The 23,023-nt window shown below is 39.6% G+C and overlaps 1 protein-coding gene across 9 annotated transcripts in view; it reads left to right on the plus strand.

Moving 5' to 3' along the window:
• Positions 1-2,810: 2,810 nt before the first annotated feature.
• Positions 2,811-23,023, plus strand: part of PPFIBP1 (PPFIA binding protein 1) — a 211,428-nt gene continuing 191,215 nt past the window's right edge. For 7 of the 9 annotated variants that reach the window (XM_079139305.1, XM_079139308.1, XM_079139309.1 and 4 more), the window contains exon 1: positions 2,812-2,974. The gene's annotated coding sequence lies outside the window, so the exon portion shown is untranslated. Of the gene's footprint in view, positions 2,975-23,023 lie in introns of all 9 variants that reach the window. The other 2 variants (XM_079139307.1, XM_079139306.1) reach the window with 1 other exon arrangement.

Below are 23,023 nucleotides of genomic sequence, written 5' to 3' on the forward strand. Positions count from 1 at the left end.
CCAAGACATCCAGAGGCCAGTGGTTTCAATGTGTTTGTTAGACTGTTTTTTAAAAAAATGAAATCTTATAGTGAAGCCTAAATGAAGAACGGCTAAGAGCTGTCACTGGTTAAAATGGAGTGGGGCGGGGTAGGAGAGGAGGCTGAAATCTTCCCCTCCCACTCTGAGTAACGCCTGGTTTGAACACCAGTGCTGCAGACCTGGCCTGTTTTCAGCTCTCCTCTAGAGTCTTTTGTTTTCTGGATTCCAGTGGCAGCTGTTATCATTCCAGCTGCAAAGGGGATGGGAGGCAACTTCCTGTTATTCTATCCTGCCATCCCTACGGGGGTGGACATCCCCTCCCCCATCTCCTGTGTTCAGCAGTAGTTTGGAAGAACTTGAGCCTGGAGGCGGCCAACCTATTTCTAGGGCTGGAGGAATGGCTGGTAGCCACCCAGACACTGTTTGAAGGCATCTGGGGAGCAAGGCAGGTAATAGGCACTGACAGATAAGTATGTCCCTGCCTCAGAGATGAAGAAAGATGAGTGGCAGAGAGAGGTTGAATTGTGGGTTCAGAAGGTGTCTGAGAGAGTTAAAGATTGTTAAATAAATGGTGGGCGGGTGAGTAGGGGAAGGGAAGGGCTTCCATCCTAGCAGAGACAGAGGATGTGGGGGACAGGAAGAAATGGTTAAAGTTTTTGTCCAAGAGATTATTTGGAACATTTAAGATGTAAGGAATGGAAAGGGGAAAGAAGTGATATGATTATCTATTTCCTGGGGTCCTATATATTTATCAAGCCTTTTCCTTAAATTGATTATAGTCAATTATAAGGAACACAAAGAGGAATTAACCATGGGGTTTACTCTTCAGAAAGCAAGAAACGTATTCAACAGGAAGGCAGGAAATGTATTTAACTGGACATGTAAAACCACATATTTACACATCTGTACAATCCTAATTATCCTTATATAAACCTCTGACATGGGTTTTGTCAGCCTCATTTTAGAGAGGAGGTAACTGAATTTTAGTTTCAGTGACTTGCCCAAAGTTACTGACTCAGTGGCAAAGCTGTGCAAAGGACCTCACCCCCGATTTCTGTTCATTGTAGCACACAGCCAAATCTTGGCAGAGGACAAAGACTTTAATTTAATTAGGCTTTGAGAGAAGAGTGGGGAGTCCAGTTATGGTAAAAGATGAGAAACAAGCAAGATCTGTGAGTAGACAGGTTTGACTGCAGCAGGGGGATTCCCAGGAGTGATGTAGTAGATTAGGTGAACTAGAAGCGATTAGGGGGTTTGAAGACCTACCTGAGAATTGCAGGGAAGGAAGAGGAGACCTGATTTGGAGGGGAAGATGTGAGGGACATTCCCTTTCCATTCCTTACATCTGGTAGTAGTGCAGAGAAAGAATTAGAGCTGGGGGTGAGGGTGGGGCTGGGGGTGGTAAGGGGAAGGAATCATGGAATCAGGAATGCAAGCGAGGAATGTGAAATAGTGTAAGACAAATAACACAATGTAATAATATAAAGTAGGTCTAAGAGTGGAAGCTCAAGCCTGTGTGTGTGTGTGTGTGTGTGTGTGTGTGTGTGTGTGTTTAATAGCAGTACAGTGTTTGAAAGAATGTGGAGTACAAACACGTGTGTACAAACACAGGATGATTGTGAGGATTAAATGTGACACAATGCTGGTCTCTGCACCTCTGCAAATTTTGACAAATGGTGAAACGTGTGACCAGTCATCAATCGAAAAAACAAAAACCAACAGAAAGTCAATTCATTGCACTTCTAGAAGATGATGGATAATATGCTACCTATAGCCCATATAAAGTCACTGTTCAACAGTCCCTTCTGCCCTTGGTTGGTTATGGAGTAAACTGAATGAACGTGGCCTGAGTATCTTTGTTTTCTCAGCCAAGGGAATTATACAGCGAGATATCTGCCAAGGGTAAATGTTAGTTAATTCTTAATGATAGCTCAGCCACTGCAATTGGTTCCATTCAACAGTAATTATTCTCATGTGGTTTGTTGAACTCAATTGTGAGGTTTCTCCCCTTTCTCCCTTTTCAGCTGTGCATTCGAACAGCAGCCTTAAGGTTCTTAAAAGGGTAAATAATATATATATTTTCCGTACTCTGGAGATTCCATCTTATTTGCCTTGGAAGCTTGTGTGGTGTGATTTTTCATCGCCAAAAGGAAAATCAGCCACATGGTCGATAACCCACCAGTTAACAATTCAGAGCTGGGTCGCCGTTTCTAGGGATTCTGTTCCCAATCTCTGGAAGAGCTTGTAAATTTTAAATTCCCCTTTGAGAAAACACCCAGCAGTCTCACGAAGAAAGGGCAGAAGGGTGAGCTGGCGTTTCCTTTATTTGCATGACTTAAAGCTAGCCATTTTCTGCACCACGCGCCGCCCGGCTCGTACTTGCCCGTGACACAGAGGCAATTGTTTTGCCTTAAAAAGGGGGCTTGGGTGGGTTGGTTTCATTTCTGATCTGGAATATAGTAAATACGCCAAGAAAAAAAAGTTTAAAACTCGGTTCGCCAGGTTCTTCCCCATCCCATTATCTCCGTTCCTCAGAGATAGCAGGAAAGGCAACATTTTTTTTCCATCAACACCCACTTCCAGTCCAGTCTCGCTCAGCGAGGAATGTATAAAATTAGTGGACTCCTCTGAGTGACGCTCGGCGGGCCCAATCAGTGGGGGCGCAGGCGCTGCCGCCCCGCCCCGCTGCCGACGCTCTTTGGCTCATTCCTGCAGGCGGGGAGGAGAGAGGGCGGCGGTGGGAGGAGGAGGTACCTGGGGCTGGGAGTGATGTCAGCTCCCAGCTCGGTGCCTGCCCGGATTCCTGACATGGTGTAGGGCAGACTGGGTGGGGACGGGCCGGGGACCGAGTCGTGCGCGGCTTGCCTGCGGCTGGGCCGGGTGGCGGGGCTTTGAACTGGGAGCGAAGGTGAACGGAACTTTTGGAAGTAGTGCCGGCGGCTCTCACCCCCAGGTAAGGGCGGTTGGCCGCGCTCGGCCACCGAGCCGAGTGGCACCGCTGCGCGGCTGCAGCCGCCGCCCCTCCCCTTCGCGGGGTCGATTTCCTTTTCCAGCTCGTTCCTGTTTCCCAGTGGGGACCGGACCGGCACTTTTGGGGGGCGAAGGTGGGGGTAGGGCTGAACTCCTACGGCGCCGCGCTCGCTTCCGTGTGAGAAAAACGCCTCCACGACTGGACGTCGGGGGTCTCGTGTGTGTCCGTGGGCCCCGCACCCTGGTCGCGCAGTAATTCCAGAGAAGCCGGGTCAGAGCGGCGTGTGTGTGGGGTGGGGCGAGGGGAGAAGGGGTACTCAACAGTGCCACAGAGATTTTGGGAACCATCGACTCAAAAATTAAGCTTTCTGAGAGGAAAAAAGTTTTGTTATTCTCCAGTCTCCGTGTGGCCTGTTGTTACACGTTAAGTGAGCAATATCAACGTTATGCTTATAGATCATCGTACAGTACTTTTTGTAGTCCAGTCAGGATGTGAGAAATGCACTTGGGCTGCGTTTATCGTGAGCTTGTGGGAAAACTGGCCACCTGGGCGTACTCTAAAATTGACCCCTGTTCGCTTGCATGTCTACCCAACTTTGGGCTCCGGGGGCGGGGTGTCAGGAAGGCCGCCCAGAATCTTCAGATCTGTTTCCTGCGGCTGCCTGACGGAAGGATGAGGGCTGGTAGTTGTGTTTTCAGGAATCATTTTTAGATAAGCGAGTTTTAACAGGGAAATGTGGTGGAAGGCGTGGCCTACAAGCTCTTCATAGTACGGGCGTGAGTTTTTCCACATGTGGAACCTAAGCAAGTCCTTGCTTTCAGTAAGAACCCGAGACTGCAATGCCGAGAGAGCTTGATTTAAAAGACTAAGTTTGGTATTTAGAGAAAGCATTTGCTGTCAGGAGGAAACAAGTCATTTAGAGAAGTGTAAGATTACTTACTATTCTGATGTTTATTTCCTGTTTCAAACCTGTTCTTTTTTTCTGCGTGGAGATTTTGTGTGTGCAGCTCTCTAACTGAATGTGATTGACTATTTGAAGAAAAGAGTTAACTCTGCACACTGATTGAGTACTCTGCTTATCAGTACTTCAGGGCTCTTTCTTTTGACTGAGACTTGTGAGTAGTTTCCCTTTTCTTTCTTTCACCGCAGTCCTCAGTAGTGAAGACCCTCCTGTTGCCAGGTCTGGAGGAAATGGTGTGGACTTCACTGTGAGTCAGGAACTGTATCCCAGGCCTCTGACCAAAAGGACTCTTCCAACAGATGGTGGAAAATAAGACGCTACATTACGTCTGGTAAAACCAAGACGTGCAGTGATGGAGGGCTTTATGGATAGTTCTCTGTCTTTTGTAGCAGATGACGTTGTGTTTTGTTTTGTTACTGTTTATAAAACACCTGGGTGTGTATTGTTCTTAGTTCCTACAAAAATTAAATAGCATAGGGTGGATCAGAACAGGCTTTTTGAAAAGGAAAAAAAGACCAGAACATTTTAATTTTGGTTTGCCTTTTGGATAGAGACACAGAAATTGCTAATGGCTCAGCAATAGTAGTGAGCAAGATTTTTCTATTTATGTTCTAGAGTAAGTATGGAAAACATACTGTATTTTCCAGTTTGATTTTTCAGTAGGAAAGATGTGGAATTCTAGTGGACTAATGAGAGCTCGCCCTAGCCTTGGTTGATTAGAGTATTCAAACTGCAGCATATAATACCGAAAGATGGAGCTGCAAAAACTAGACAGGCAAGCAAAAAGTATCTTTAGGATATTATCTTCATGTGCCAAATTCAGACTTATACTTTCTTTCCAAGAAATTAGTTTCAGTTTAGGGGCTTGGATATTTCATGGCTCTAAATTTGATTCACAGTGTCTGTAATAACAGTCATTTTACATTATTTCTCTTTCTCCATCATGTTTTTGGGGACAGATGTGGTACAGTATAAAGTGATATTTTAAAGGACAATATTTTAAAGAATGTTTGCATTATTGATAAAAGTGGGATCAGGTTTTGGTTAAATTCCTTTTGACAAACAGCAAACATTGTTCCAATGGCTACTTTAAAAATTAGGGTCAACTGGCCTTATTGAACAAATGTTGACTTGAAACTCAGACCACACTGTAGTTCCAGATCAATAGTGCCTAATCACAAGGGTGTCAGACAATTCTTGGGAGCAAGTTCAATGAAGGGATTTAGTTGACTATTTATGTAGTCTTTTTGTCGCTCATTGTACCAGCATGAGATAAATCAGAATAATTTCCCCCTATTATTGATTAGCTGACTTTTTAAAAAATCTGTCTTATCTATGACATGAAATGTTTGTGTTTGTAGTTAATTTTGTTGACAGTTTGTTACATTAAAATTAACTTTTTGGGTTTTTCATTTTCCATTTTTAAAGGTACCTTTATCTCAGAACACAATCTTTGAATTGCTGACTAAAAGAAGACCTCATTCAACATTCTCTTTTCAGAGATATTAGTACATGTCTCTGACTTGGTTTGGATTACCTTTTCAAAACAACAAATGAATGAGTTAATTAGTGCATATCCATTCATATGTCACCTCAAATGAAAACATGGGCAAGAAGTATTGTATAACCCAGAGATTACCTTAGAAAGTCATGTTAGTTCTGAAATGTACAAAAGTCACAGTTGTGCAGCTAATTATGAAATTTCTTAGGGATCCATAATTATTGTTATTATATTTTTAACCATGGTCAGATAGAGATGGGAGTGAACAGGAGATTCAAAGCTGTTAAGGCTAGTGTCACATTTTGATGCTGGGCAGGTCTGTTCAATTAACAGCTGATAATTCCACAATGAAATCATTCATCCAACTGTCCAAAAACTGAAACTGTCTAAAAATTGCTACAGGCTGATGCAGTTCTCTCATTTGTAGTATTTTATGTCATTTATTTCTCAATTTTACTGCAGTGTGTGTCAGAACCTCTTTCTCAGTAAAAACCCTATAGCTTTTGTCACATATATCACAGAGATTGATGCTTTATTAAATGGAACTCATAGCTTAAAAAAACAAAAATCAAAAAACAAGTAAACTGAGTTAACACTCTACAAAATACAAAGGCTTTTAAAATTCTTTATTTTAAATACAATAATTATTGATGTTAGTTTGGCATTAGATGTTAATGTTTCAAAAAGCCAAGTGGTGAGGGTTTCTGTTACTTCAGTATTTTTTTTTTTTTTTCACCCACTTTAAAGGATCTGAAACACCAAACAACTGGAATTTAAGAAATGGGTTTTTCCAGGAGTTTCAAGTTTGCACACTTGGTAGGCAACTGTGGGGGAGAAGGGAGGGTCTAAGTTAAATATGTAGCACTCTGTGCTGTTTCTATTTCTGAAATGTGGGCTTGGACTCTGAGTGGTCCAGGTGGGTGTGTTGTCACAGTTTTCCATTGCACTTAAGTTGTGTGTCTCCCTGGAACTTGGTGTGACTCACGTTTTGACTGGCCCACATGCACATCCTTGTTTTTGTTGGCAAGTGTAAGGAGTTGAGAATAGAAAGACTATTTAGTGGTTTCTGTACAGTGGTCCATGTCCATGACTTAAGGAATTGTACAGACTCAAATTACATTGAGTATCAGTCATTCTGGCAAATGCTCATAGCTTAACTATGGGTCATGTAGGAGGAAGATCAAGTACTATAATGTTTGGGGCTAACTGTAGATTTCTTGGGCACCCTCTGAACTCCAGAGTAGGTTTAGGCATTTTCACCTCTCTTTTAATTTAGGGAAATCAAACACTAGACATAAAAACACACAAGTTAAAGAAAGCAGGTATGCTCATTCCTAGAGTGTGTTTATTAAAAAAGCAAACTTAAGTTCACTTGGTGAAAGAGAGACTAAGAATTTGGTTACTTATTTCTGAAAACAATGGCAAGTCTTATTCAGCAGTAAGCAACTGAATTCTTTAGTCAAGGAAGGCAGTTCTTGAGAAGTAGGTAGGTACACTGGAAAGTGTGTTAACTCTTATAGGGTGGATGTTAGGCTGTACAGTATCACTTAATGTGCTTATATCAGCTTGTGTTTCTGTGCCTAGGATGTAGCTCACTGTAGTTCTTTTTCTGGCCTCTTGTCATCTTTATCTGTATTACTTTGCACAAATGCCATCTCACTGCTACAGAATTGTATGAGTTATTTATGAGGAAAGTTTATTGAATCTCCTTTACTTGGAAAGAAGTGAAAACCAGGTTTAAACTCTGTGGTCTACTTTCTTTATGTAATAATTTGACAATGTAGCTGCAGTTGTACAGAAAGTCCCTGTAACTATTATCTTTTTCTAAAGATGCTAATTCTTAGAAAAACACACAGTAGAGAATTTTATTTCATTTGAATTTGAATTTGAACATGTTCATCTACTTCTTATGAATGAAAGAAGAGTCAAATGGGCCTGTGGGTTCTCCTCTAAATTAACTCTGGGAGGTGAGAGGAAGGAAGAGAGACATTGAACAGTCAGGGGAAAACACTCTGGTGGAACCTGTGAATCCATCAGGACCATTTGTGAAGTTACCTGGGTCTCAGTGTTTTTCCTTTGGATCAGCTGCTTGGATGTTTTTTGTCAAACTTTCACATTCTTCCATCCTCCACTTCCAGCAGTGTATGACTTTGCATAACTGAGAAAGCTTCTAAACACAGAATTTAGTTTCTGTTTATTCTTTGCCTAGGATACTTTGATTGTCTGGGTTGACTTGCCCTCTGCATCACTGTGTGGAATGGACACACCCAGATGTGCATCCTTCCTATGTCTTCCCTACAACTAACCCCATTTTGTTTAATTCACTACCATGACCACTTAAAAGTGCCTGATTTCCAAGAATCCCCTGCATCTATGTGTCTTTGCAATTAGTCCTCGCCAGTGAGAGGTAATTAGCAGGGTTCTTCCTCATCCCCAAAGCTCTGATAAGGGAATAGCCTCTATGAGCTCAGCTGTTAGGCCTTCTGTTTGTATTTCTTTTTTCTCCCTGGAGAAGAGAGACAAACCATTGTGTGACCAAAGATAAGAGGCTTGAGGGTTAAGAATGACTGGGTAGAAGACAAGAAGGAGGCTGAGAAGTTGATGGCATTCTGGAACTGCTATATTAAACCTCATCTTTCCATCTCTTGACTTTGATAAGAAAAACAAAATCTCTGGTTAAATCACAGAAATTGTATATGTACTTGTAACCAAGTGTGTTTTAAGTGAGTCTAAATCAAAAAAGTTCATCTGTTCTTTGGGAATTAAAAGGCATTATTCTGTAGGAGGGGAAAAAAAAGGATAGGACTTTGGAGCTATATAGATTTCAACTTGAATCCTGACTTTGCTGTTTATTAGTCTGATATTTGCAAATAATTTAACTTCCCTGGGTCTCATCTCGTGGTAATACTATGTGTCAGACAGTTTTTGCGCAAGGATTAGAAATAATTAATAGAAATAATAATGTACATTTGGCACATAGATTTTTAGCAAAGAATGGCAATTATTATGGAAGGAGAGTGTAGTGGGGAGCCTGAAGAGGGTAGGGAAGTAACTCAGTACCCCTTCTCCTAGTAGGTCCTCAGTAAACCTAGGTGGAATGGGTGAATGGTAGGCTAGCATTACAGCTGCAGTCATTTGTCTCCATATGCTCATGATTCCTTTTAACTTCCATCTCAGTCCCACATGCCCAGACCAGGATTCTTGGAATTTTCTGTTCTCTGAACATTGGTTGAGAAAGTAAAGAATGTTTTTATGAAACTTTTATTAGTATAACAAAAGGATAAGGGTATGGGCTCTGGAGTCAGACAGTAGGTTAGAATCCCCTGTTCTTAATAATTGTGATTGTGGTTAAGTCTTCTGTGAAATGGAAATACTGGGTGGTTATGAGGATTAAATATGATAATGTGTGTGAAGCACTAACAGCTATTTTCCTGGGTACCTACCTCCATTGGGCTGATTATAGATATAGTTATTATTTGTTAAACATTTGGTGAGCAATTCCAACCTTGGTATAAGGTCCTCTTGGAGAGGTAAAGATGAACAAAACTTGTTCTTTAACCATCTCTCTATGTACAGGAAATGAGGGCAGAAAAGGGATGGTGTGACTTACATATAACCATAATAAAAAACAAATTTAGAATGCTACTTAGCTGTTAAAAAGATTGAAAAGAATATACTGAGTTGTACAGGGTCTATATATTTTAAGGGGAAAAACCCCACATACATGTGGTTTGCATTTGTCAGTGTATGGGGAGGGATTAGAATGTCAAGGAGGATGAAGGGGGATTCATTATTTGTTTTACAGCACAATATGTCTCTTTTATAGTTGCTGCACTAGAACTTGTTTTCCTGAGCATTACTCTTGCAATTGAAAATGTGTTAAATTTAAAATCAACAATCTTTTGGGCCCTTTGGAACTAGGTTAGGGGAGATCATACCTTAAGCTAGAATAATCACTCGAGCAAAGAGGTCCCACTGAAGGAGATAGGGTTTGAATGGGTGGGTAGGACATTTTGAAGAGGAAGTGAGAATACCTGGGTTTGGAATAAAATGTAGAATTCAGTGATTAGATTTAGAGTAAAATAGCTAGAGAGATTGGTATTAAGAGAGGTAAGATATATTGGGGCTAGATTGCAAGAGGTTTTTAAGGGGAGTGGTAAGATGAAGCTCTACAATGGATTTTTTTTTTTTTTAAGATGAGGAGGGAGATGATTATTTTATAAAGATGACTCTGGAAATAGTATGTTGAATATTTTCCCAGGGGTGTAAGTGCTAAAGGGAGTGGGAAGGACAAAACACTTTTAATCAAGGATACACAAGCAAAAGTGAATTTTAATGGGAAATATGATGAGTTAAGACCTGAACATTTGGAGTTTGAGACTCCATCATGATTCACAATAATCCACCTTAGTTTTCTCATTAAGTAAATTGATAAAATAATAGTATCTGTTTCATTAGGTTTTTAGGGGAATAACAATCTAAGGACAGGTAATGCTTACATAGCTCTTATAATGTAGCAAGTACTGTTCTAAGATACTTAACTTAGCATAATTCCTACATCAGCCCTAAGAAAATGTACTGCTATTATGCCTTTATTACACATCAGGTCTTTCAGGCTCAGAGAGGCTGAGTAACTTTCTCAGGTCACACAGATTGTTCATGCTGGACTCAGGATTTAAACTCAGGCAGGTAGGGATCCAGAGACAATATCCTTAATATCAGCTACTTCATATTCCTGAATCTGACTTGCTTCTGTGCTTGGTATAATAAAAGTCATTAAGAACTGTTGGATGGTATTGTTCACAAAAAGATTTTAAGCAAGAATTTAGAAATTTGGATTTGGAGTATAGGCATAGTCCTAGACTAATGAACCACTTTCATGGAGCTTTCACATAAAGAATGAGGGTAGATGAACTTCTCAGAGAAGATCATGTAGAATAAATGAGAAGCAAGCACCCAGCCTTCAGGGAACACTTGATGTTTAGAAATGGTCAGGCAAAAGAAAAGTTATTTAAAGGAGATAGAACAGGAACTGACCTAGGAGTAGACAGTGGTGACAAAGGGAAGAAGCACAGTCAACATAAGGAACTGTCCACAGCATCCAGTGCAGCAGACTGTTCATGAGGATGGGCCTGAGAATCTGCACCTAGTCTACCTGCCAGGTAAATTTTGTGAATTTACCAAGAGTGGTTTTAGTAGCGTGGAAGAGATAGAATTCAGAGGACAAAAAATTGAGCAATACACAGGAGGCAATAAACTGCAGGTGGCCTGTTAATCTGTCCTTTCAAGAACTAATCAGAGAAACATGGAATAGTAGCTTAGGTCAGTGGAAGGTACCAGGAGCAAGGGTGATATTACAGAAAGGAAAGTGAGCAAGGAGTGAGTGCAAGGTGGGGCGAGAAGGACTGGGATAGACTCAAATTCATGGGGAGGGTGAGTGATTAGTCTTAAATACTTAAGGACACTTCTTTGGATAGGTTGGTAGAAAGGATGGGAGGAAATGGGAAAAAAAAAACGGTTAAGAGTTGAGAAAGTCCATTGCAGGCAGTGTTACAGTAGAGTAGGAAACAGTGAAAGGAAATTCATAGACAAGCAACTCCATTTCGAGAGAGGCTGGCTCTAGGGATTATTGGTACAGAGGAAAAATTTGACAGAAGTCTCTCATCTAAACAATACAAAGTGACATATTTACCAGGATGTGTCTCCAGGCAGGAAGTTAATTTATTGAAGTGGAAAGTAGTGGTTAAAAAAAAAAAAAAAAAAAAAAGAATGAAATTAGACAAAGGAAAACTTGACTGTATTTGAAGTAGAAAAATTTAGAAGATCAGACTTAATGGTTCACAGACCAGCTTCTTGGAGAAATTCTGAGCACTCTAGTGAGAAGCTACCCAGGTTTGGGGCCACAGTCGGGATTTGGTTACAATGGAACCACCAAGGCATTGGGAAATAATATAGAAAGGAGTGGTCCAGAGGAGAGACCACTGCATTAAATGCTTTTCCTGACAAGGTTGTCTTAGGCTTCTTTTAAATTACTACTTTTAGTTAGCTCTCTAGTTGGAAAGACATTGTGTTGTGGTGTTTAAGCAGATTTATTGTGGTAATGACATCAGGGTGATGGAGAAAGGCCTGAAGCAATCCAGTAATTATTTGTACAGTGCAGTAGTTCCCCCCTTATTCTTGGTTTCACTTTTTGCTGTTTTAGTTATCTGCAGTCAATTGTGATCTGCGATCACAATTGCAGATAAAAAATGGAAAATTCCAGAAATAAACAAATCATAAAGTTTAAATTGTGTGCCATTCTTAGCAGCATGATGTAATCTCCTGCAGTCCTGCTTTGCCTTCTCAGGACATGAACCATCCCTTTATTCAGTGTATCCACCCTGTATATGTTATCTGCCTATTAGTGTCTCAGTAACCATCTTAGTTATCAGATTGACTGTAGCAATATTGCAGTGCTTATGTTCAGGTAACCTTTATTTTACTTAATGACCCCAGAGTGCAAGAATATGATGCTGTCAGTTAACATATGCTGAAGAAGCTATAAAACGCTCCTTTAAGTGAAAAGGTGAAAATTCTTAACTTAATAAGGAAAGAGAAAATATCGTATGCTGAGGTTGTTAAGATCTACAATAAGAACCAATCTTCCATCCATGTAATTGTAAAGGAAATAAAAGAAAGAAGTTTGTTAGTTTTGATGTTGCCCCTCATATTGGAAAAGTTTAACTGATGTTGTGATAAGTGTTTAGTTAGATTTTGGGGTGGGAAACATGAACAGAAAAAGTGTGCCTTATTTGTAAATGAAACTTTAATTATAGATAGATAGGAAAAAGCTTATGTGTAGCAGTTAGTACTATTGTAGGTTTCAGGAATCCCCTGGAGGGGTCTTGAAGGCCATTCCCCATGAATAAGTGGGGGACTACTGTATCAAATCAACATCACCCCATCAATTTGTTGGTGGCTCTTTTGGAAGTGGCTTTGAAAGATATCAGTATTTATTCCTGCTGTTCCTTCCTAACAGCAGGAAAGAAATGCTGATAAAGGTACTAAAATAAAAGATTTTTCCTTTCTTCTATAGTCTCTTCCTCCATGGTATTTGCTATTTAATGTCATTCTAAGTCAAAGAAAATTAAAAATTGTAGCATGGATTAAATTTAAGAATTTAAATAAAAATTGAAATTATTAGCATGAATTTTACTGTTTATCTTTTTATTGTACAGTGCTGGGGTTTAGACAACTATAAGACCATTGAGCTCGTATGCAGAATTGCTGAAGTCCTGTAATTTGTATTTTATAGTTTATGCATCCATATGTACATGTTCTTACCAGAACAGTAGAAACCCTGCATAAAACTAACTCAGCTATTTTTATTTCACTGCTTGATATGCACACAATCTATCAGTACTGGATGTTTGGCTTACAGGTGTGTAAGGAAGGACTGAAAAAAGAAGGAACTGTGGGTTGCCCTATCTTCTGTCATTATTTTAAGAAAGCCTAAGTGGTTGGCTAATTCAGGGAGGTAACATTAATAAAAGAATGATAGAATTCCTTGGACATGTGTGTTTCTTAGAAAAATGTTGCCTTCTTGTTGTCAGATGTGATGGCACTGCAAAAATGATGTGCAAAACAACTCAGTCCTCTAAATAAAATACAAGATAAGGCTTGGGATGTGGCTCAGTGTTCGAGTGCCCCTGAGTTCAATCCCTGGTACCAAAAGAAAAATGTTTTGCCTTCCGTGTGCAAAGCAATTCTGGTTTGAATGGAAGACACCTTAGAGCTGCCAGCTTCCACCCACCCACCAGTTGTATTTGTAACACCCTTACCTTGAACTTGCTTTGAGTTTTGCCTAACTTCCATGCATTGCATTGTGTCACTGGAATTTTGTGCTTATGGAGCATTGCAAATGCTTTGTGTGGATGGGGTGATGAGGAGGAGTGGTCGATGTGTTAACTTGAATCTCTTGCCTGCGTGCATTCTCCATCGTCCTGTCAGATCTCATTTACAAAACAGAAGTTCAGAGTTAAAATTAAGATTCTCAAGATGGGGACAGCAGAGCAGTAAGCTGAGCTTGGGGTCCTAAGTGACTGTCTAGGTCATAGGTCCATGAAGATGGCGCCACTTGTCAGAACTCAAAATGCTTCCTTTTAAGCCTGAGTTTTCCTCTGGTCTCAAAGCCTCAAATTCATCATCAAAGGTTTCAGTGGGTCAAGATTGTGTGTGGTATCTTAGAGGTTCTCTCCTGGCCATCAGTACTGTTATTACCTTTCAAATATTTTCTGAATCTATTCCCTCCACCATTGCCTTGGTTCTCATCCCCATCCTGCCTGGTACAGACCCTGCAGTTGTCTTGTACTGGGCCCCTGAAGTTAGTCTCTTCTCTCTCTTATTTACACCTTATGACTAAACAGATTTCTAAATAAACCTTTGATATGTAATTGGAATATAACTTCTCATTCGTCGGGATGTACATGATGTAGAATCAAATAGAAAAGAGGTGTGTCATTTAATACTCTAAGATAGGCCACCTGCCTGTATGGGAATGGGATCTTGGGCTCTGGAGTTAAATAGACCTATAGCTGTGTCTCAGTTTCCTCATTTATCAAACAGGAGCAGTAATAGTATCTACTTCTGTAGCACTGGTTTTCAACCGAGGGGCTTTTGACCTGTAGGGGCCATTTGGCAATGTCAGGAGACATTTTTTTTGTGTTGCAACCTGGTGGTATAGGTCCCATTGGCATTTGGTGGGTGGAATCCAGGGATTCGGCTAACAGAGATTCGAGTAACTGTTCTGTGATGCACAGGACAGTTCCCTTGAATAAATACCTGGTTATAGCAGCTCAATTCACAGTAGCTAGATTGTGGAACCAACCTATATACCCTTCAATAGATGAATGGATAAAGAAACTGTGGTACATATACACAATGGAATATTGTTCAGCCATAAAGAAGAATAAAATTATGGCATTTGCAGGTAAATGGATAGAGTTGGAGAACATCATGCTAAGTGAAATAAGCCAATCCCCCAAACCAAAGACTGAATGATTTCTCTGATAAGTGGATGATGATACATAATGTGGGTGGGGGAGGAGATAAGGGAAGAATGGAAGAAGGATGGATTGTGTAGAGGGAAATGGGGGATGGGGTGGGGGTAGGGGGAAGAAAAGAGAATGAACAAACATCATTACCCTATGTACATGTATGATTACGCAAATGATATGACTCTACTTCGTGTGCAACCAGAGAAACCATAGTTGTATCCCATTTGTGTATAGTTAATTGAAAAAAACAATATCTTCAGACTTTCTCATACACAGTACAAAAAAAAAAAAAAAACAAAAAACAAAAAACAAAACAACAAAACAAAAAAAAACCTGGACCCAAATGTGAATAGTGCTGAGAAGTCTTGCTTTGTAGGGTTCTGAAGATGAAACAAGATACCAAATGAGAAGTATTTGCCACTCCTAGAAAACCATCTCAAAAACTGTGAAATCAGCCTTTGAGAGAGTGAACCCCAAAAGGCTTACTTTCAGTGATTATTGCCAACGAAAACCCTGATGCCCAGGGCTTCATGCTCTCCCGTTTAGACGTGGTGACAGACTCTAGAGATTGTTTATGTTACACTTTGTACTAACATGAACTGGCAGGGATTTACCAGACCTGTAAAAACAATTATTAGTTTTTAGGGTGTTCCTAGTAAACATCCTGCTTGCTTAACTAGTTTGTTCTGTGGAGATAATACTGGTGTGCAGATTTAAATATTCTGATGGGAAAGATTTTGGTTAACGAATTTCCAAAATGTGTTTTGATACATGAGACATGAAGAGTTTTTGTTTTCAAGAAGCCTGATGTTTTTCTATGCTCAGATTTAAGTTAGAGCAGCTTCCACCCACCATGACTGCCCTACCTGCCAACCAAGGAACATTTTGGTATCTGTGGGAGTGGGTGGAGAACTGTTGGATTTCCATCTATTGTTCATTGTGCATTTACACTTGAAATTATTATTTTTTCAATTATAAGAGCACATATATATATGTACTTTATAGAAGATTTAAGTAGTACAGAAAAAACGTAAAGAAGCCAGTTTTAAAGTCATCAGTTATTCTACCACACAAAGGTATATTTGCCTTTTGTGTGTTTCTTTCATTCATTTCTTTCCATTCATATTTTTTTCTGCAGTTGAAATATTCTGAGTGCACAATTTTGCATCCCACATTTTTTAAACTTAACATTGTTTTATTTGCATTTCCTCATGCTTACTAAAATACCTGTAAATAAATAAATCCTTTTTTGGTACTGGGTATTGAACCAGGGGTGTTCTACCACTGAGCTACACCCCCATCCCTTTTTATTTTTTATTTTGAGACAGGGTCTTGCTAGGCTGTCCTGGAACTTGCAGTTTTCCTGCCTCAGCCTCCTGAGTCGCTGGGATTATAGTCCTGTGTCACAACACCTGGCTAATATTTCTAAGGACTGTAAAATATTTCATTTGTGGGTGATTTATTTAACCTCATTGTAGAAAGTGTTTTCAGATTTGATGGGCTTCTGTGTCACTGGCATTTTTGTGTTTCAGTTTGCTCACATTTTCACATTAAATAAGTGGAAAGTGAACCAAAAAGTTTGGATATGTGTGCATATTCTAACTCAATATCACTGTCATTTGCCAAAAAGTTTTTGCTAATTTTTGTTCCCATTAGCAGACTGATAATCTCATTTTACTGAAATTTGGTAATTTTCTAGTAGAAAAGAGATTTCATTTTTTATATTTATTTGCCATTACTGAGGCCAAACATGTTCATATGCCTGTTGGCTGCATTTCTTATTTAACACACTGTTCATTTTTTTTATTTTATCTTTTGTAAATTAGTATTTTTCTTATTTATCATAAAATCTAGTTCACATTTCACATTAATCCTCTGTCATCACTGTTGCAAATAATTTCACCTTTTTTCTAATTTTTTTATTTGGTTTATCTTTTAATTTTGTTTTTAGTGATACAAAGGTCTAAAATTTTTGTGTAATCTACACTTTTTTTAAGTATTTTTTTTTTAGTTGTAGATGGTCACAATATATTTATTTATTTTTATGTGGTGCAGAGGATCGAACCCAGTGCCTCACATGTGCAAGGCAGGCACTCTACCATTGAGCTACAGCCCTAGCCCTGTAATCTACACTCTTTTTTTTTTTGGTGGTGCTGGGGATTTGAATCCAGGGCCTTGTGCTTATGAGGCAAGCACTCTACCAACTGAGCTATATCCCCAGCCCAACACTCTTAATTTTTTATCTGTTTTTATTTATTTCCTTTTCCACCTGGAATCTTCAGTTTGCCTCTCTCTATACTGAAATTAACTCTTCTGCACAGGAAATCACTTATGAGAAATCAGGGTTTAAAATTGTATCTCATAGTGGGTGTCTATAGTTTTCTAAGGAGGATAAGTGGCCTGTGGGTACCCAGCATGTGCCATGGAAAAACCTTTGTGTGTTGTGTGTGTGTGTGTATATGTGTGTGACAAAGGGGGAGGGAGAGAAAAGGTGAATGAATGACTATGAATGAATAGGGAAAGTCAGTCAGAAAAGATGAGGTCTTACTAGGCCAAGCCTTGCTTGCTTGGTTTTGCTGTCCATTTCCCATTTCCCAGGGTGGAAGTGAGCTTACTGAAGCTTCCATGGATTCCCAAGTGACCCAAGTAACTGGGTCCAGTATCTTGTTTGTCTGTGACAGTGCATGAACTGAGTTGGCCCCACAGTCAGAGTTTTTGTTTTGTTTTTTTAAGGGGCCTCTGGTTTATTCATCTACTCATTAGATGATCTTGGGAAGCACGAAGGTGAAAGATACACAAAGGAAAAGCTGTTGAAGGTTACATAACTGAGTTGGTTACCACTTTGATCAGTTTGAACTCAGTTCCAGTAGGAACTGTGCAAGGAACCCTGTAGAGTAAATTTCAGAATTTTCCTTGCCTGATAGGAAAGACTGACATATTCATCCACTGTTTCCCTTCACTCATTGGTTGATTCCCTTCACTCATTGGTTGAGGGTAGTTCCCTGGAGAATTAACTCCCCCAGATGTAATTTATTGTGGGTTTACTGAACATTCCATGGTTAGTTTTTACGTGTTTAGTCGACAGAAAGGCAGACTGAACAGAGACTGTGGTGAGTCCCATCCAGGCCTCCTCTTCAGGTCATTCTCTGGGGCACCAGGCTTTCTCCAGCCTCATCGAGGTCCTACGAGAGCACTCAGCGATGCTAACCAGCCTGACCTATCTGAAGAGGGAGGTGACAGGAAGTTCTTATCGAACTCTTGACTGTCTCTCCAAGCCCTTTCACTGGGGCTTTTATAGATGCTTCTCACCTCAACATTATGAGGTTAATTACCATTTTCATCTCCATTAATTTGTGGGAAACCACCACTCAGTGGAAGCATTGTTAAAATCTAGAACTTCTAACTTTAAGGCTGATCTTCTCTACTTAGGCAACAATTCTGTCCGTAATTTGTGCTTATAATTTTTGATGGAACTGAGGTAGAAGGTAGCAGCAACTGTTTTAGGTTTTGGATTCAGGTATATCGATATAGAATTCCAGACAGTCCTAATTTTAGTAGTGTGACTTTGTTCTTTACCCAGCCTGAGCCCTGGTTTTCTGGTTTGTAAAATGGGAATAACAATGTCTACCATAGAGGAATATTAGAAGAGTAAATTAAGGTAATATATTCAAGATGCCTCGCACATTACCAGTCTCATTCACTGTTAGAAGTCAGTAATGGTCATGTCTTAGTCTCTAAGCCAAAAATACACCTTTTTTGTTGTAGTTGTTTAAAAATTTCAGAATAACTGGTTAAATTTTCTTGGACTTCAGAAATTTTAGTTGCACTTACATTTAAATGACAAAACACTTATGTGACCTTCTTATCCTCCCATTTATTAGATTTTCTTTTCTTTTGTGAATAATTCATTTCCTTCTCTGAAATCTTTCAGCTTAGAGAGTTCATGGTGAATCCCTAGCTTAGAACTATACTTATAGCCAAAATAAAACATATTATGTCTACATGCTCATGTAAAAAACACAAACAACTCTCCTGATTCAGTCATTCCTTTATACATAGTTGAGATTTTTGGCATCATGCATGGATTTGTTATTTGTCTCTGCTTTATAAATATTCAGGTCATTGAGCAGCTGGAAAAAAAAAAGGATTGTAGAAAAGACAAAGTTTTTAAATAATTCAGGAGAGAGAAATGCTAAATAAATTTTTATTTTTTATTTTTTTGGTTCCAGGAATTGAACCCAGGGGCACTTAAACACTGAGCCACATCCCCAGCCCTTTTATTTATATTTTATTTAGAGACAGGGTCTCACTCAGTTGCATAGGGCCTTGCTAAGTTGCTGAGGCTGACTTTGAAATCACGATCCTCCTGTCTCAGCCTCCTGAGCTGCTGGGATTACAGGTGTCTACTGCCATGCCTGGCTTTTATGCCATTTTAAAGTTAGGTAAGATTTGATTGGTGCTTATGTTGGTTCTTGTTAACCACACAAAAAGTACTCTTCTACTATTATTAAATCATTTCTGTCTAGAAAATTCAACATGAGGTTGTCTAGCAATTTAACTTCTGTTTTTTCAGGATTTTCCATTTTAATAAATTTAGCCAAGTAGTTACAAATGTTCTTAGAATTCTATTTTATGGTCTGATATAGTCTTTTTTCTACAGAGTAAAGATAAACACCCTTTGGGAATCTTTAAAATATGTCTTGGGCCTTCTTTCTTTTTTGTCCCTGAAGCCATGGTTCTGTGACTTTTTTTTTTCCAACAATAAATCAACTTAATATTGTAATATAGGAAAGATTATGTTATCATGGATGAGGCTTTATTGGGTAATAACTGACACCATTACTTTGTTTGGGAACTTTAGATCTGTTGCCCTATGATTTTTCCATCCCTTGACCCCATCCTGGTAGAAATGGAGAGATAAGACTGTGAAAACCTTTTTTATATGATTAACAAAAATTCATATATTAGAATTTTTATATAATTCAGGCCATATAATCCTTACCCAAAACATGGACACAGTTAAGTATGAGTGGAGTGATTATATAAGTTTAAATGATTTTTAAGAACCCACTTATATCTAGAGTTCAAGGACCAAAGTGAATGGCAACTGTTGACCAAATCTCGTGACTTTTGCAGAGTGCAGGACATGGCAAAATGTCACATCCAACTTTAATGGTCAGAAGGAAATTCTTTTCCTAAAATTACAAGCTTATTGCTTGATTTCTTAATTGATAACCAAAGTGGACATCTGGAGGCAGAGGGGTGGCGGTGATAATGGTGACAAGAGAATGAAAGAATAAAATGAATACTAACTTGACAGAGTATGAAGAACTGAAGAATATGCTTTGTGATCTTGAGAAAACAATCTAGTTGGGCAGCTTTGAGCTGATCACTTCAAATCATTTTAGCACCAGCCCTTTGAAACAAAGCCTGAATGGTATATATGAGAGCACAGCAAGTTTTACCAGACATTTTTTGTTGCTGGCTGGGTGGCTTGTGGAGTAAATAGAGTGATTAGCTCTCATTGGCCTCCCACAGCTGTGCTATACCTACTGAGACAGAGACACTTGCCTCTGTTCTTGAAAACATGAAAGTCCCCTTCTGATCTCTTCAGTCCAAACATATTCACATTGCAGAAACGGAATGCCAGTTTGACGTGAGTGGTATCCTCCAAACAAAAGTAGGTAAAACCTAATGACTAGCGACAAAGACTTTCTATGACTAAGAAATCCGTGAGCTGTTTAAACTTTTTCTTCTCCCCTTTCCCTGTTGTTTATGCAATTGGGATGAACCAGATTAGCAAGAGATGGTGAACACTGGTGGTTATATAAATTGACCCTCTTAGCCTTTTGTCACCTGTACTTCAGAAGTTGGGGTCTGTATCCACAGAGGGTCTGGATTGTTTAGAGGTGGGAGAAAGAGAGAGAAAGAGAGAGAGAAAGTGAGAACTTTGATGATGATTTGTGGCCCTGGCCAGGACCCTGTGCCATTGATAGTCCTTGGTCCTGTGAAATTTTGGTCTGTAGTATAAAGGTGGGAGTCAGAGAGGTAAAAAGATAGAGCCAAGTTTTGGGGGCTTTGTACACAGACCTGGAAAAATACATAAGACAATTGTAAATTGACTGAGTTTTATTAGAAACTTGAACCAAGAATCTGACAGTCTGTTCTCAACATTGATCAACTGTATAATGCTGGGCAAATCATTTAACCAGTATAAAGTTAATAAAATGCCAGGGCAATCTTCATAGGAAGGGCTTTCAGGGTCCTGTGAGATCAGATGTAAAATGCTGTAAAAGTAAAACATTAGGCAACAACATGAATTTAAGCTGGGTTTTCATATGGAATATGTTAGATCTATGTTTTTAACATTCTGAGCCCAAACTTCTTGTAATAAGTAGACACTGCTTTTTCTCTGACTTCAGGTGCTGAGACAGCTCTCATTCCCCCCCTGTGCCCTAGACTGGACTGGAGCCTGTATGAATGCTAGGTAGTCCTTGAGGTTTTCTGGAAGGTGTTGCTGCTTCCCAGGCAAGGCAGTGCAAAAGCTCCTCCTTCCAGGTGTCCTGTCTACCACCTATTTTCTCGGGGATACAGTAAATACCACAAAGACCTCAATAGTCTATCAAAACTAGTTATTGTGTTCTGTTATGCATAAGGTATTCAGGATTTAGTTTCATGGTTTTATGTAGAACTATGTTCTCTAGGTAGTTTTAGAATGACAGTCTACTGGAATTTGAGGTTATAAAGAAAGCAAGCCTTGTGTCTTTAATGGTGAAGATTGGCAGTCCCAACCCTGGCATGCTATGTCTTTCTTCCCTGACTTGTGAACTTCTGTGCATTATTTAATTTAGGTCCCTGTAGACTGTATTGGGTTGGTGTTCAGAAAGTGATCTGAACTGATTACCAAAAATTCGTCGTTTTTAAATTGAATGGCCACCTTACAAGTATTTTTCAAAGACTGTTAGCTGCCTTTGTAGGACCTCTGAAGGAGCTTGTGATTTCCTTAGCACAATTTAAAATAACTTTCTGTGTCTAGATAGCAGCTACCTATCTTAGATTGGTTGGTTTCACTAGAAGCAGACTCTAAGATGGGAGTTGGACACTGAAGGATTTTAGGAGTGAGCTCTTAGGAGCTGCACCTATAAGGAAGGAAAAAGATGGGATTGGGCAGAGAAACTGACCGGCAAATGAAATTGCAGCAAAGGCCCCACCTGCTGCTTTAGGGATGTCTGCATCTCAGTTGGCCCTTCATGGTTGTCCCCAGTTAAAGCAAGGGACTGGACCTTTGTGTGCCTGTATCAGCCAGTGTTGGCAGCAGGCCATCCTTGTGGGGGCATCACTTTGGGTTTGGCCATATCCTGTAACTAGGTTTGAGTGCAGTGGCTCTACAAAGGAAGTTCAGGTGGAACAATACAGTATCTATTATACTGTTCCAAGGATTCTACTCTGGGCTAGGAGTGTAGCTTAGTGGCAGAGGACTTGCCCAGCTTTGGGAGGCTCTAGGTTTGATCTCCAGCACCACAAAAGAAAAAAAAGAAAAAGAAAAAGAAAAAAAAAAAAAAAAAAAAAAGAAAAGAACAACAAAAAGGAAAAACAAAAAGAATCTCTTCCCTTGAAAAAAGAACAAGAAGGAACACTGGGAGCTTAGCATATGATAAGTTCCTTTATCTGCAAAGTGAGAAAGTTTGGATCCCACAGCAAAACTTTTGGTTAATATTAAACAACAGATTTCTAGCTTCTTCGAAATTGATGAAGCACTTGGATAATGTTTGCATTTGATTGTATGTGGTGTAATAGGATATAGTGTCTGTATTTGTGAAATGGCTAATCCAAAACTGAGTAATTGCCCCCAAGCATGAATTATTGCATGTTGAAAATATCAGTCATAGGTGTACCTAAGTGCAGTTGGTTCTAGAATATTTATTATATTTTGCAGAACTGGTAGGTCTCTAGCCCAAAAGGCAAGCAAGCAGGCAAGGCAAAGAACCTATCAAAGCCAGAACCTTCTGGGGACCTTGAGAATGGAGGGCAAACAAAGGAAATTATAGCTTGTATTGAAGTTCCAACACCCCTGATATGTTCTAGGCATAGTTGAGAACAAGGATATGAATAGGAGTTTTATTGCCTATATGCTTTGAAAAAAATAATCTGTTTTCTGGCATTTCTAGAAACCAGTTGTATTCAGCAAATTTTTGACTGGCTGGCTGGTTTGTGGTATCAGTGGGATGAGTAAACAAGGCCCAAGTCATACATAATCATACTCTTTCCTAACTACAGATTAACTCATATCTGTAAAAGTGAACATGGTTCTCCTGCATTTTCCATTTCCTAGTAAGTGAGGGAGTTGGGCTCACCTTTTTTTTTTTTTTTGTGGTGCTGAGGATTGAACCCAGGGTCTTGTGCTTATGAGGCAGGCACTCTACCAACTGAGCTATCTCCACAGCCCTCTGCTCACCTATTGTCTTAATAGTTTGAGTGTGTTGCAGTGGCTAGTGGCAGGGAAGACTGGAGATTTGGCAGAGCAGAGGGGATGA

Source organism: Sciurus vulgaris (assembly GCF_902686455.1).
Source record: "Sciurus vulgaris genome assembly, chromosome: 5".
NCBI lineage: Eukaryota > Metazoa > Chordata > Mammalia > Rodentia > Sciuridae > Sciurus > Sciurus vulgaris.